This window comes from Ambystoma mexicanum, chromosome 12 (genome assembly GCF_040938575.1).
Source record: "Ambystoma mexicanum isolate Mex_15411 chromosome 12, UKY_AmexF1_1, whole genome shotgun sequence".
Lineage (NCBI taxonomy): Eukaryota > Metazoa > Chordata > Amphibia > Caudata > Ambystomatidae > Ambystoma > Ambystoma mexicanum.
In genome coordinates, this window is record NC_090936.1 from 1,202,533,249 (window position 1) to 1,202,547,378 (window position 14,130).

A 14,130-nucleotide genomic window follows, 5' to 3' on the forward strand; every position below is an offset into this window, starting at 1 on the left:
GTGATACAAATAATAAACAAACACAAAATACATGTTTCAAATTAAAAAATGTGGGCATTTTTAAGTCCCTTGTGCTCTTTACGTTTATGCAAATCACCAGGCTTGGGTACTATGAAGAGATACTGTGCTGCATGATCTGGCCTGAAACTATCATATATGCCAACATTCAGATGCACTGGGGAGGGAGATTTCCACAGTGAAATTGGGAGATGCATATTTCCCCATAGAAATGCATTGGGGCTAAAGTTATTTTAGGCGGGAGACCGTGAAAAATAGCAATATTTTTCACCTAAAAATCGAGAGTCTCCCGCCTAAATCGGGAGGGTTGGCATGTATGAACTATGCCCCTCGGCTCCGCACCCTCATCACCCTACACCCCCACCCCTTAGTGGAGAGGGTTCTGTAAGGATATTTGGCGTGTTACAGTACACAGTACAGCAATACTGCACAAGTAGCACAATTTTTTTTTGCAGCACCACCACCACAAGGGTGCGGTGCATTGCTATATGGGTTAGCAGATTAACAAGGAAAGACAGACTATTCAGTAAAAAACGATTTTAACATATAAGATGCAAATCTATTTTTACAGTTAAAAGCACACGTGTTCATTTAAAAATGCACACTATTTTTCACCTGAAATGCCTATATTGCTAGAGACACATTTGAAAATTAACAGCTAACCTATTAACCATTAACCTGACTAATAAAACCTTATTTTAATATAACCCACTAATAAAATGTGTTCTCTACTGCAGAATTAGGCATACTCTGAAAACCATTTAAATGAGTGTGCAGATTTTTTTTCTTCTCTTCTCTGCCTGATTATCCGTGTTGTTGTGCACAGTAACGGCAGGAAGGAGGAAGTCAGATTTGCAACAATTGCAAATGTATAAGCGAAGCTATTGTTGAAGAGTAGGAGGATGAGAGATGATGGATTTCATTGGGACACGTCATAAAGAGGGCTGAGAGGAAAGTTTTAGTGGGCAGTAGCAGGGAAAAAGACAGGCAGACATCTTTCTGCACTACTGGGGAGAAGACCTGGCTGTGGGGTCCTGACTGAATGCAAATTCCGGTGTCCTGCTGCAGTCGAGACTGGGGAAAGCTGAAAGAAAAACCTTTCCACTGGCTGAGGCATTCCTATCTGAAAAAGCTGAGAATTCCAGGCAATGACCCCGGCTTGAGAAGGCAAGCGTTCCTTTTTGCTGGAGTTAATCCAAGAGAGCCACATTCACAGAGAGAAGCCTCTGAACAGATAAGGTAATTACCTAACTGGGGGAGCTGTGTGTGTGCACGGAAATATGCAGTCAGTGTAGAAAAATGAAAGTCCCGTGCGTGTCTTAATCAAGTGCTAATGTTGCAATTTAAGTTCTGTTCTCCGCCACTATAATTGCAGTGTGTCATAGAAAATGCTTTTACTGTACCATTTTATTTATTTCTGTAAAGAATGAGATCATGTCTAAATGCAACTTTTATAATACAGAAAATATTTGAAAACAGACGGGTGGTTTATTTTCTATTTACCATTACAATGCCAATGATGTGGGGAGATTTTTAAACAGTGCAATGGTCATTTTAAGACAGATGTGTGCATGTCAGAATCAGTATGAATAATTGTGAGTAACTGTAGCATAACTTGTTGGAGGTACATGAGCCAACGGGAAGAGAGACTCTCTGAACATAGCTCCCTACCGTATATAAGGTAGTGGAAATTACCACAAGACTACCACATATAGCTCTCTGTCGTAAATAAGTCAGTGAGTTCGCCCATGGTGGCGCACCAACACTATCACTGGAAATTGTGGTATCCCTAGAATGCAGGTCTGAGGTCTCTCTAGTGATCACACGAAAAATCTAAGCGAAGATAAGGGATTCTGGACATTGGGGCCACAAATAAAACAAGGGAATTATGCTCACCAAAATACCACCAACCACGTATACCAAATATGCAGGTCTGGATGCTGAAATAATGCATGTCCATTGTATTATTGTTGCACATGGCCAAATCTGAATACAAAGAGTGATTATTGCTAAGTTATTTTTCGGCGGTAATAAAATACCGTCAGGCCCCAAATCTCCACAAAATACCCTACATATTTATGGTGCGTTGCAGGCCGGGAAAGTGATCACAGAGTACCTACTGGGCGTGGCAAGCGTGTCTCACACTGCCATTTGCACATTAAAGGGAACCCATATTATAATAGCAGTGTGCCACTAAAAACGAATTTCAGAATGTCACAAAGGGAAACCACATTCTCAGATCTAGTGCAATATTTAGAGGCAAAGTTATTTGCACATGGGAATTGGTCTTCGAATACCACGTTAGAATGGAGTAACCGCATTCAAGGTGAGGTGCAGAAAGAAAAACTAGACAATATTTTTGCAGAAGGCAGCATAATTCAGGTCTGCCTTACAAGATTATTGAATGCAGCCGATAAAAGTGCAGAGAAAGACTGTTTAATACGGCTATGCGGCAAAATATGGTTTATTTTAAACAAGTCCCTGCGAATGCAAGAGAATGATACTCAGCTAATTAACAGGTTAAAGACTGAATTAGACGGGGCAAGTAAAAATCAGGAAATGTTGAGAGCAGAATTGGATGTATGCCAAAAAGACATGCAATTAAAATGCAGAGACTTTGATACTCAGTTATCCAAAAGCAAGAAACAATTTGAAGATAGTGAGCAAGAATTGACACACTTAAAAGCCTTAGTGGATCACATTAGGCAGGATAAAGATGAGGTTATTTCAGAAATGCAGATTTTACAAAAAGAACATTGTGAAAAAGAAGGTGATCTCCAGAGTGCAGAACAAGAAATGATTAAAATGATTCAAGAAAGAGACAAAAGAAATAAAGAGTTCAATGAATGCCAAATGCAAATGTGTGACATGCAGGAGGCGATTAATAAAATGAGCGATGAAAATAATTATTTACAGAATGAAGCAACCAGACTCCTTAAAAAGTGTAAGGACTTAGAACAGCAAATGTGCATTCCCAGGTCCCAGGAGAGGCGGCAGGGTACCACATTCAATGGAGTGGAGGTGAATTCTAGCTCTGCCCAAAGAGCTAGTGCCCCAGTGACAGGGCCGGTGACTGAACTTGGTTGCAGCGCCCTTGGGGGATTTGATACTCCCATTGGGGGCAGTCACCAATCTCATACACCTGAAAACAGGATTGACTCACAAAATAGTGCAATTCCATGCATTGCAACAAGTAGCCCCATAAAAATAATGAAATCCATTAAAGCCCTGATCAAACCATTTAAAAAGGGAGGTGAATGCTGCATTGAGGATCACTTAGAAGCGGTGCATGACATTTTTAAAGCACTCCAGATACCTAAGAAACTAAAATCACAAAACAGCAATATAAAAGAATGTCACACCGTTGCCAAAACAAATGATGCTGTGGAGGTATATCTCCAGAATAGCTGCATACCTAGTGTCACTGTCATATTAATGTGTCAAGACAAAGATCAGAGCGACAATGAAAAACTACCTGTACAAATATACTTGGACCCAAGGAAAGATTGGCAGACTGCTATAGATGAGCACACATTACGTTTTTACTTAAAAGAGAATACATGCAAACAGAATATTGTTCCTAAAACAGATTCAGAAAAACACATTACCACTCTGGCAGAGATACACATGGAAGATGAGCAACCATGGGTTCACGTTGGTATAAATGATTATCTTAAAACAATAAAAGCCACTTTAGCGCTTGAACATGAAAGGAGTTTCATTAATGAGAAATTGTTGCAAAAAATTATGGAGAGGGAAGAAATCCCGAAATTTAGGATTAAAAACCAATATGTTTCTTGGTTGGACAGTCCAAACTTTGAAAACCGAATTACAGGCAGATGCATGCTTAAAATTAGCATTGGGCAGAAAACAATTTACCATAATGTATGGATAGTGAGTGGAGCACAAAATGAATTTTACATGGGCAATGACATCATGCACAGAATGTGTATGGTGTTAGATTTCCTTAATCAAAAAATATGGTCACGCCTAGGTGGGCCGGCGCCTGAATTTGAAGACAAAAGAAGGGCTTATCATTGTGCACAACTAGTTCCTTATGCAGTCGAATTACAGATGAGGAAAAATACTATTGTTCCTGCATTTACAAAACAGTTTGCAATAACACTGAAATGCAAAAATGGACAGCAGATGAAAGGCTCTGATGCATTGGTATGCCTGAATGAATCCATAAAACAGCAAGGCCTGGATTATGAATACATTCCATTGGTAGACATTGGTGAGGGATCTGTAAAAATCATGGTAAATAATAAAGGTTGTCAGGATATTCATTTAGAGGAAAACTCCCCATTAGGAATGGCCATACAAAAATCACATTATACGGCAGATTTAAATAACATGGTGATTGGGAATATTCCTGAAAAATATGTAGATGCCAAGGGTGAGTTGCCAGAACACCTGGACTCTCAGCCCAAAGGAATATTTAAAGTTCATTCTGTGTATCCTTATGATTCAAATGAGACAGTGTGCTGCCATCAAGAGGATTGCATAATATTTAATTTAAATGAAAATGAAACAGGAAATCAGCCCATTGAAGTGGAAGCTGATCTGCCAAAATATTTGAAAGTGGCAGCTCTACAAAAAGACACAGCCACACAGTTAGAGGAAAGCGCTGAGATTCCTTTACCAGAAGAGTTTCCAGAATTTTCCAGAATGGTAGAAGAGCAGATCTCCTTAGCGGATGCATGTGACAGCGATGAGGATCGAGACGACCTGAGGGAAATATTTATGGAGTTTAAGGATGTATTTGCAAAAGATGCTTATGATTGTGGTTTAACTGATTTACATGTGGCCACACTACCAGAAGGTTGTAGCAGAAATCCAGTGTTTGTACGCCAGTATAGACTACCGCTGGCATGTTTAGAATCATTGGCAGAGATTATTAAAAATTTGGAATCACGGGGAATAATTAGGCCCATTCATAGCACATCCAATACGCCTATTTTAGGTGTGTTAAAGCCAAATGGTCAATGGCGGCTGTGTGCAGACTTAAGAGAGTTAAATAAAAGAGTACCAGTATCTAGATGGCCACTACCATTCATTGATCAGGGCCTAGCTCAGATACATGGTTCAAATGTATTTACCACGTTAGATCTCACATCTGGATATTGGTGTGTGCCATTGGCAGAGGAGATACAACACCTATTTTCCTTTACATTTGACAGGACTCAATATGCCTGGCTTAGAGCTCCGTTCGGGTACATCAATAGTGGGAGTGAATTTGGCATATTTTTGAGAAAGGCCATGCCAGATGCAGCGGAAAGAGGAACAATAGTTTATGTGGATGATGTCTTGATAAAAAATGAAAACCTTAAAAGCCATTTTGATGAAATAAGACATGTGCTTGGCCAATTGCAGAAAGCAGGCGCCAAAGTATCTTTGCAAAAAGCACAATGGTGCAAGAAAAAAGTGAACTTTCTAGGGCATGAAGTGACTGAACATGGGCTAAATCCACAAAGGAAGAAAATAGAGGCCATACAAAGATTAAAAGATCCTAAAAATGTGAAAGGAGTAAAAAGTTTATTAGGGATGACAGGCTATAACAGAAGGTTCATTGAGAATTATGCAGAAATCACTCAACCATTGACTAAACTGCTTAAACTAAATACTCCCTGGAGATGGGAAAGAGAGCAGTCTGATGCAGTGGCTAGATTGAAGGAATGTCTTGTAAAGGCACCATGTTTAGCATACCCCATAAAGGACAGGGATTTCTTTATAGAAATAGGCTTTTCTGAACATTGTATGTCAGCAGTGTTATCACAAAAACACGATTTGAATCACAAAACCATTGCATATGCAAGTAAGGCATTTTCCCAAGTTGAAATGAAATTTAATGAATGCGAAAAGGCCCTATTAACCACTGTGTGGGCGCTACAACATTTCCGCCCCATTGTTCAGGGAGAAAAGGTGATTATTGAAACAAATCATCAACCTTTGCAATTTTTAGAGAGTAAAAGAATTAGATCAGGCAATCTAGCGCAATCCAGAATCACTTCATGGACGCTGGCATTACAAGGTTTTCCCGTAGAAGTAAGATATGGACAAAATAAAAAGAGCCCAATTGCTCAAGGGTTAGCTGACTTACATGACTGTGCAGCTGAACAAATAACAAATGAAATGGATGTGGAAGCTAGTTTACAGGAATTTGAACAATCACCACACAAAGCTTTTGATGAAAAAACATGCAAGGATTTGCCAACTGTATATGTGGATGGTTGTGCTTTTCACATTGAAAATGACAGTAATAAACAATTAGTGGCAGGAATAGGAAATGTCTGGTTGAAATGTGAAGGCGTTCCTAGTATAGGGATGAGGATTGGAGATAGGAGCAGTCAGGTGGCGGAATTGGCAGCCATCTATAAAGCAATTGCTACTGCAGTTGATAAAAAGTTCAGTGAAATTGTCCTGGTGACTGATTCTGACTATGCACGGAATAGCTTTGTGGAGTATTTGCCTGGTTGGAAAGCAAGAGGCATGGTTACATACAACAAAAAGCCACTTAAACATGGAAAAATGATACAAGCCATAGACAAATTGGTGTCAGAAAATAATTTAACAATATACTGGAGAAAAATTCGTGGGCATTTAAAAACACCAGGAGAGGATAAGGAGGGAAATGATAAGGCAGACCATCTGGCTAAGATTGGGGCTGTGATGGGAGAATTGCTACCTATTGATTATTTAATGGGTGAAATACAAATTGATGCAGTCACACGTTCTAAAGCACCAAAGGAGGTAGATCAACCGGTGGTGCAGTGGAGTCATGACACGCCAGACCAAGATTTGATTGAGGCACAAAAGAATGATCAAATTTTGGGAATCTATTATAATCATTTGATAGATCCTGAACAAAATCCTTTAACAGAAAATGATTGTATGGGAAAAGAAGAGTTGAGGGTGTTATTAAAGAACAAAACACGAATTAGATTACAGGATGGACTCATGATTAGAGAGTCCATAACAGGGCAAATACAGTGGGTAGTACCCCTTTTATTCAGAGGACTAATGCTACACCATGCACATGATGCCATAACTGCAGGCCATAGAGGTTCACAAAAGACATTAGAAATACTAAAAGATTATGCTTACTGGCCACATATGTCCCAAGATGTGGAATTATATACTAGAGGATGTCTAGTATGCGCCCAATTTAAACCTGCTTCACCAATGCATAGAGCACCATTGATGAAAAGAGGCCTAACTCTCCCATGGTCAGATTTGCAAATAGACTATGTAGGTCCTTTAAAAAGGTCGAGCAGGGGACACCGCTATATTTTGAGTGTGGTATGTTTGATTTCAAAGTGGATTGAGTGCATTCCCGCACCAGATTGTAGTGCGCAAACAGCAGCCACATTGCTGGTGAACCATGTGTTCTCAAGGTTTGGGTTGCCACAAAGAATTGAGTCAGACAGAGGAAGTCATTTCACAAGTACTCTAATGAGTAAGGTATGGCAAATACTAGGTGTGAAAAGGAAACTACATATCGCATATCGGGCGGCGTCTTCTGGTACAGTTGAAAGAAGCAATAGGTCTGTTGTGGATATTTTGAAGAAATTTGTGGCAGAAGCAGGTTCCAGCTGGGATTTGCGTTTACCATTGGTTTTGATGGCAATCAGGTCGACTCCTGCCAAAGCAACAGGTGTTAGCCCCCATGAGGTCTTAACAGGTAGGAAAATGGTGTTACCACAACACCTACTATACAGAACACATGAGCAAACTCTAGTGAGTGCATCCACAGTTCATGAATATATTGATGAACTGAGGAGGCATTTGCAACATGCATTTGCTTTTGTGCAGAGAAATCTGGAAAGAGCTGCTGACAGTGCTAAGTCATATTATGACAAAAAGACATCAGTAAAGGAATACAATGTAGGGGATCAGGTGTACAAGTTTCATTTTGGAAAAAGTAAACAGAAAAATTCTAAATTTCTGGCAGCCTGGCAGGGGCCATTTCGAATTATAGATAAAGTCTCTCCTGTAGTGTATAAAATTTTGAAAAATGAAGGTGAAACAGCAATAGAGCAGTTTGTCCATGTAAATCAAATCAAACCATGCCATCCCAGACATGAGATCAGGCAGCTTGAGCATGTGGAAACGGATAGAGTCCCTTGAGAAAATAAATGGGTGTGATCAGGAGGCAGTGACAAAGAAGTTAAAAAAAGTTGATTGTTATGATGGCACATAAACACTGTGATATATGTGAAAATATATAATATAAATAAATAAATAAATAAATAAATAAATTAATAAATGCACATATAACGGAAGCTCGTGGTTGGTGTGCAGAGAGAAAGTGTATTAAATATTGAATGCTGTTTTATATGTGTTTGTTTTCTTTTAACTTGTGTTTAATTTCAGAAAAAAGAAAAAAAAAAACGAAGTATTTTTACCAAGCATGTTTTATTTTTGGCAAAAGGATGAAGTTAGTATTGTGCTATGTACTTAATCTGTTTATTTTCTATTTTGATTTAGACAATTAACATTATTTGGTCGGAGGTTCCGGGATCAGAGGCCACGGGAGACGATGGAGTCCTGGAGTCCCCTGGATGAAGACCAAAAGATGCCTGCCTCCAGGTGGAGGTGAAGACAAAATAACCGGAATGCCAAAAGAGATGACTACTGTGGATTCAAGATTGCCAAGATGAAAGAGTACTCGAATGAACCGAATAACATCGCTGGTCGAGACATACCAAAAGAGACAAAGCAAAAGTTCCGGCATATGAAGTTCCACGTATTTATTATTTTAATTATTTATTTTAACTTGTTATATTACTTATTTGTTTTAGTTAGTTGTTTTATTTCATTGTTTTTTAATTGACTTGGAAAATTTAAACTTAAAGTAATGCCACTTCCACTGAGAAGGCAAATGTGGAACATTTTATGAACTGATGGACTCAGATGAAATGTTGATTGCAAATTTTCATTGATGCACATGAATATTCATTTTGTTGGATTGCTATATTGTAAAAAAAAAATAGAACAAGTTGTTTTTAGGAATTGGCTTGGATTATAGCCAAGTTCTAAAAACAAAAGGAGGGTATATGTAAGGATATTTGGCGTGTTACAGTACACAGTACAGCAATACTGCACAAGTAGCACAATTTTTTTTTGCAGCACCACCACCACAAGGGTGCGGTGCATTGCTATATGGGTTAGCAGATTAACAAGGAAAGACAGACTATTCAGTAAAAAACGATTTTAACATATAAGATGCAAATCTATTTTTATAGTTAAAAGCACACGTGTTCATTTAAAAATGCACACTATTTTTCACCTGAAATGCCTATATTGCTAGAGACACATTTGAAAATTAACAGCTAACCTATTAACCATTAACCTGACTAATAAAACCTTATTTTAATATAACCCACTAATAAAATGTGTTCTCTACTGCAGAATTAGGCATACTCTGAAAACCATTTAAATGAGTGTGCAGATTTTTTTTCTTCTCTTCTCTGCCTGATTATCCGTGTTGTTGTGCACAGTAACGGCAGGAAGGAGGAAGTCAGATTTGCAACAATTGCAAATGTATAAGCGAAGCTATTGTTGAAGAGTAGGAGGATGAGAGATGATGGATTTCATTGGGACACGTCATAAAGAGGGCTGAGAGGAAAGTTTTAGTGGGCAGTAGCAGGGAAAAAGACAGGCAGACATCTTTCTGCACTACTGGGGAGAAGACCTGGCTGTGGGGTCCTGACTGAATGCAAATTCCGGTGTCCTGCTGCAGTCGAGACTGGGGAAAGCTGAAAGAAAAACCTTTCCACTGGCTGAGGCATTCCTATCTGAAAAAGCTGAGAATTCCAGGCAATGACCCCGGCTTGAGAAGGCAAGCGTTCCTTTTTGCTGGAGTTAATCCAAGAGAGCCACATTCACAGAGAGAAGCCTCTGAACAGATAAGGTAATTACCTAACTGGGGGAGCTGTGTGTGTGCACGGAAATATGCAGTCAGTGTAGAAAAATGAAAGTCCCGTGCGTGTCTTAATCACACGAAAAATCTAAGCGAAGATAAGGGATTCTGGACATTGGGGCCACAAATAAAACAAGGGAATTATGCTCACCAAAATACCACCAACCACGTATACCAAATATGCAGGTCTGGATGCTGAAATAATGCATGTCCATTGTATTATTGTTGCACATGGCCAAATCTGAATACAAAGAGTGATTATTGCTAAGTTATTTTTCGGCGGTAATAAAATACCGTCAGGCCCCAAATCTCCACAAAATACCCTACAGTTCCCCGAGTACATTATTTCCATTTCCAACACTGCACAAATGGGTATCATTTGAGCTTCAGACCAATCCAGCATTCTCTATTTCTCTAGTCCTGTTTTCCTTCTATCATGGGAGCTGAAGTCTGGAGAGAAGCAAAACTGTCAATACCATAATGGACTGAATCTTACTAGCAAAACTGCACAAGCCTCATGCTTCACGTGGCATAAACTGAGAGCGTGTCCGGCATACATGTCAACATTTTATATCACCAGAGGAGGATTTGATACAAAAGTAAACACAATTTAATTTGTCCACTGATTAGTGGTCTAAAAACAAACCCATACCTCTCAACTCACACGCTTTTGGCAGGTGTCACCCGCCACTTAGGCAGCTCTCTCACCCGCCAAGCTTGCTACACGCCCATAGAAATCAATGGGCTTTCACCCGCCAAATGTAAAATCGGCTGTTTTCAACCGCCCACTGACCATGAAAGGTTGAGAGCTATGACAAACCCCCACAAGTTTTACAGTAAAAAATGTTGCTGTGATATTGTAATATGGTCTTGTTTGTTTGAAATGCAAAAAAATATGTTTTTTTAAATGTTACTTTTACTTATTCAGGCACAAAATAAGTTGTACCACAATGCAACCCAATGGGAGAATTCCATTCTCCTGCTTTCTGTAGCAGAATCTTCCTCCCATGTGCTGCAAAATGTTGGCATGTATGGTTTGGGATGTGTGCACCCTGTGGCACATGGGTGTGTGGCGCTTTATAAAAATGTAAAAAAATACAACTCCCGTCAGCCCTAGCCATCAAAGTCAATGGTGTCCTCATGGGAGTTGTAGTTCAAAAGATCCAGCGAGCCACTGGGGAGACAGACAGTAATAAATGGCAGCATTGTTATCATACAAATAGAGAGTCCCCTGCCTAAATAAGCAGGGTTGGCATGTATTCCGTCCAGTCCTATTTTATAATATGCTCCTCATATAACGTGGCCTTTTAACAATAAGTTAAACGTGGTGATGGAAAACATCTGCGTGGCAGGTTCCTTCCGGGTACCCCATAGCTAACGTGGGTACGGCCAACGTCACACACATGACGTACTATGACGTCAGGACCGCGCCCCTGCGTCAGCAGGGCAGCCAGTCATCCCAACGGCTTTTCCAACCGCCAGATGTGTTGTAACAGGCGGCTGCGCTTGGCGGGGCCTGGCGTGGAGTGAAAGCCACGCCCCTCCCCTAACCTCGCGCGGCGCGTTGGCTTTGCCAACCGCCACAGCTGTGACTTGCGGCTGCGCTTCGCGTGGCCTGAAAACGCCACGCCCCTCGCCTAGCCTCGCGCGTTGGCTTTTCCACGTCTGTTGTGACAGGCGGCTGCGCATCGCGTGGCCCGGCGTGGAGTGAAAGCCACGCCCCTCACCTAACCCTCGCGCGCGGCTCGTTCTTTTACGCCCTCTATATACACAATAGAGCCGGGTAATGGCGGCAGAGCATCCTCGCCTCAGAGGGCGGGCCCCGTGCATAGGCTCGTGGCGACCGTTGCCCGTCAGTGCGGGACACGCTGCGCGCTCGCAACGATTGCTCTGTACCTGCATCCGGCGAGGGAAGGAGGGAGCGGTCCCTGCTGCTTCTCCTCCTCGATGGGGGATTGTTCCCCACCACCGGCTCCCCGTTCGCGACGCTCTGAACGATGAGGCGTGAGAGATTCCCCCACTGCCCCCCAGTGAGGAGGAAACTCCAGTCAGCAGCTTGGCGTAGTAGTCTCTCCCAGCCGGGTAGGGAAGGGCGGTTGTCTCCGGTATCCCTGCTCTGCTGTCTCGTGACGCGGGCGGGGGGCGACGCCCCCCAGCAAACCCACTCGACCTTCATCTTGCCTCCTGACGCGTTCCCAAGGCTTCATTGAAGGGAATTGAATGCCACGGTTTATTATTCTCTGCCCCTTGGTTTTATATACCGAAGGGAACGGGCATTTTTGTGTCACACCTACTTATTTAATGTTATGATTTATATTTTTTTCATGTTTTTCGACACTATTGAAAACGCAAAATCATCTTAATCGGTAGAGCGAGGGCGTAGAATTGTTTTAAATGCAGGTGATTGCACCAACACCATTGAAGGAACCGCTTTTGGAAGAAAGAAAAACGAAGGGTTACTTTGGGCCTCATTACAAGGTTGGTGGCAGCCACGGCGCTATCAGCGCCGTGGCTGCCTCCAAACTTGTGCCGGGTAGTCAGAATGGGGACTTTCCGGGTCATTACAACCTCAGAGGACCCGGTAAGTCCCCATTATGAAAACCATTCCCCATTCAAGCCCGCATAGGGCTCAAGGGGAATGGGGAAGGAGCTAATAACGGGGCCCGTTATTAGCTCCATGGTCCCTTAGCAGCTCCAGCCGCCCTTAGCGGGACCCGCTAAGGGACCTCGGAATGTGGCGGTAGTGGGTTAACGGCACCGGCCTCCTTACCGGTGCCGTTAACCCCCTACCACCGTACTCGTAATGAGGCCCTTAGTTTCTATTTGTGTGATGCCCTGTCCTGCTGCAAAAGAATTATACACAAAACACGTGCAATAACCATTCTGGCATCACACGTGGTAAGCCCCTTCATCCACTGAGCCCATCTCTTGTTCATATTGAAAAACGCATAGAAAAAAAAGTAACAAAAAAGTTACGCTATTTCTCCAAAAGAATCCTCCAGGAGTGTTACAAGTATTGGTACACCTGGAGGCAAACGTATGTTAATTAGGCAGTACTTGTTTTATACTGAAATGGCTCTGAGTAAGAGAGCAAAGATTACTTAGACCATAGACCGCACAGCAATCCCACCATGCCCTACAAAGGCGTACAGTGGGATAGCATAGCTCTCAGCCTTTTGTATCTTCAGGGCAAGTGAAAACAACAGATTAAAAAAAAAAAAAGGATGGGTGAGAGCCCATTCATCATGTAGAAAACTTGATGGCTGAGTCAGCTGGTTACTAGGCAGGTGGCACCCGCTTAAAGCATAAGTTGAGAGCTACGGCATAGGCCCAGAGTTTCATTTCTAATTGGTGCCTATGCATTGTATGTATGGCAGGGTTTGAAATTTGCTGGGAGCTATTTACCTCCTGGGTATATGATAGGCCTGATAACAGGAGCCACTTTCGACTCCTCAGGCAAACTGGTGGAACACTATATAAATGTATATAATATTGATTGTATGTGTCTGACTTTGTACAAAAGGTATACTAGGAAAACCAGAAGATATTTAAAGCATGATGGTCATGTGTACTAGAGACATTGAAGAGTATGCAACTCATGGAAGTTAGACTTGAGGCAATATGTATAAACTTTTTTTAAAAAAGCATAGCAGGTGCTCCTCTCCAGAAAGAAATGGCATGATAACCTGTTCTGTGGTTTTTTTTCCCACTTTGCGAGTTTGCAGCCATCGCTTTTTGCTCACTGTACCTTTCACAGATGGGACATATTCATTTATCGACTTATTTCTCCGATTCCTTTACATCTGCATCATCTTAATGGGATGTTGTGATTGTAGTGGAAGCTCCGTCGTCTCCCTGAAACACAGCACTTGCGTTAATAGGGAAGAAAGTATAGCAAATGGAATCACGTTATATGATCACACATGATGGAGCTGTCAGTATCCATACCTCGTGCTGCTGAAGAATATCTATGGATGTTGCAAATGTAGTGCGCACTTCCGAAAGCTGTTGCGCCGATTCGTATACGCATGGTCCTGCTTCCACTTCCCCTGGAATTACTTGAATGTCAGGCTCTGCATCAAGTGCAGGGGTTGACTCTCCATCAACTGCCTGAAACATAGTACTTGCATTAGTGAGGATTACAATAGTGAAAACATACCACACACCTGGGGTCGACAGCACAGGTA

At 41.6% G+C, this 14,130-nt stretch overlaps 1 protein-coding gene across 3 annotated transcripts in view; it reads right to left on the reverse strand.

Moving 5' to 3' along the window:
- SLC16A7 (solute carrier family 16 member 7) overlaps positions 1-12,086 on the reverse strand; it is a 504,734-nt gene extending 492,648 nt beyond the window's left edge. For 2 of the 3 annotated variants that reach the window (XM_069629854.1, XM_069629851.1), the window contains exon 1: positions 11,840-12,085. The gene's annotated coding sequence lies outside the window, so the exon portion shown is untranslated. Of the gene's footprint in view, positions 1-11,839 lie in introns of all 3 variants that reach the window. The other variant, XM_069629859.1, reaches the window with a different exon arrangement.
- Positions 12,087-14,130: the final 2,044 nt, after the last annotated feature.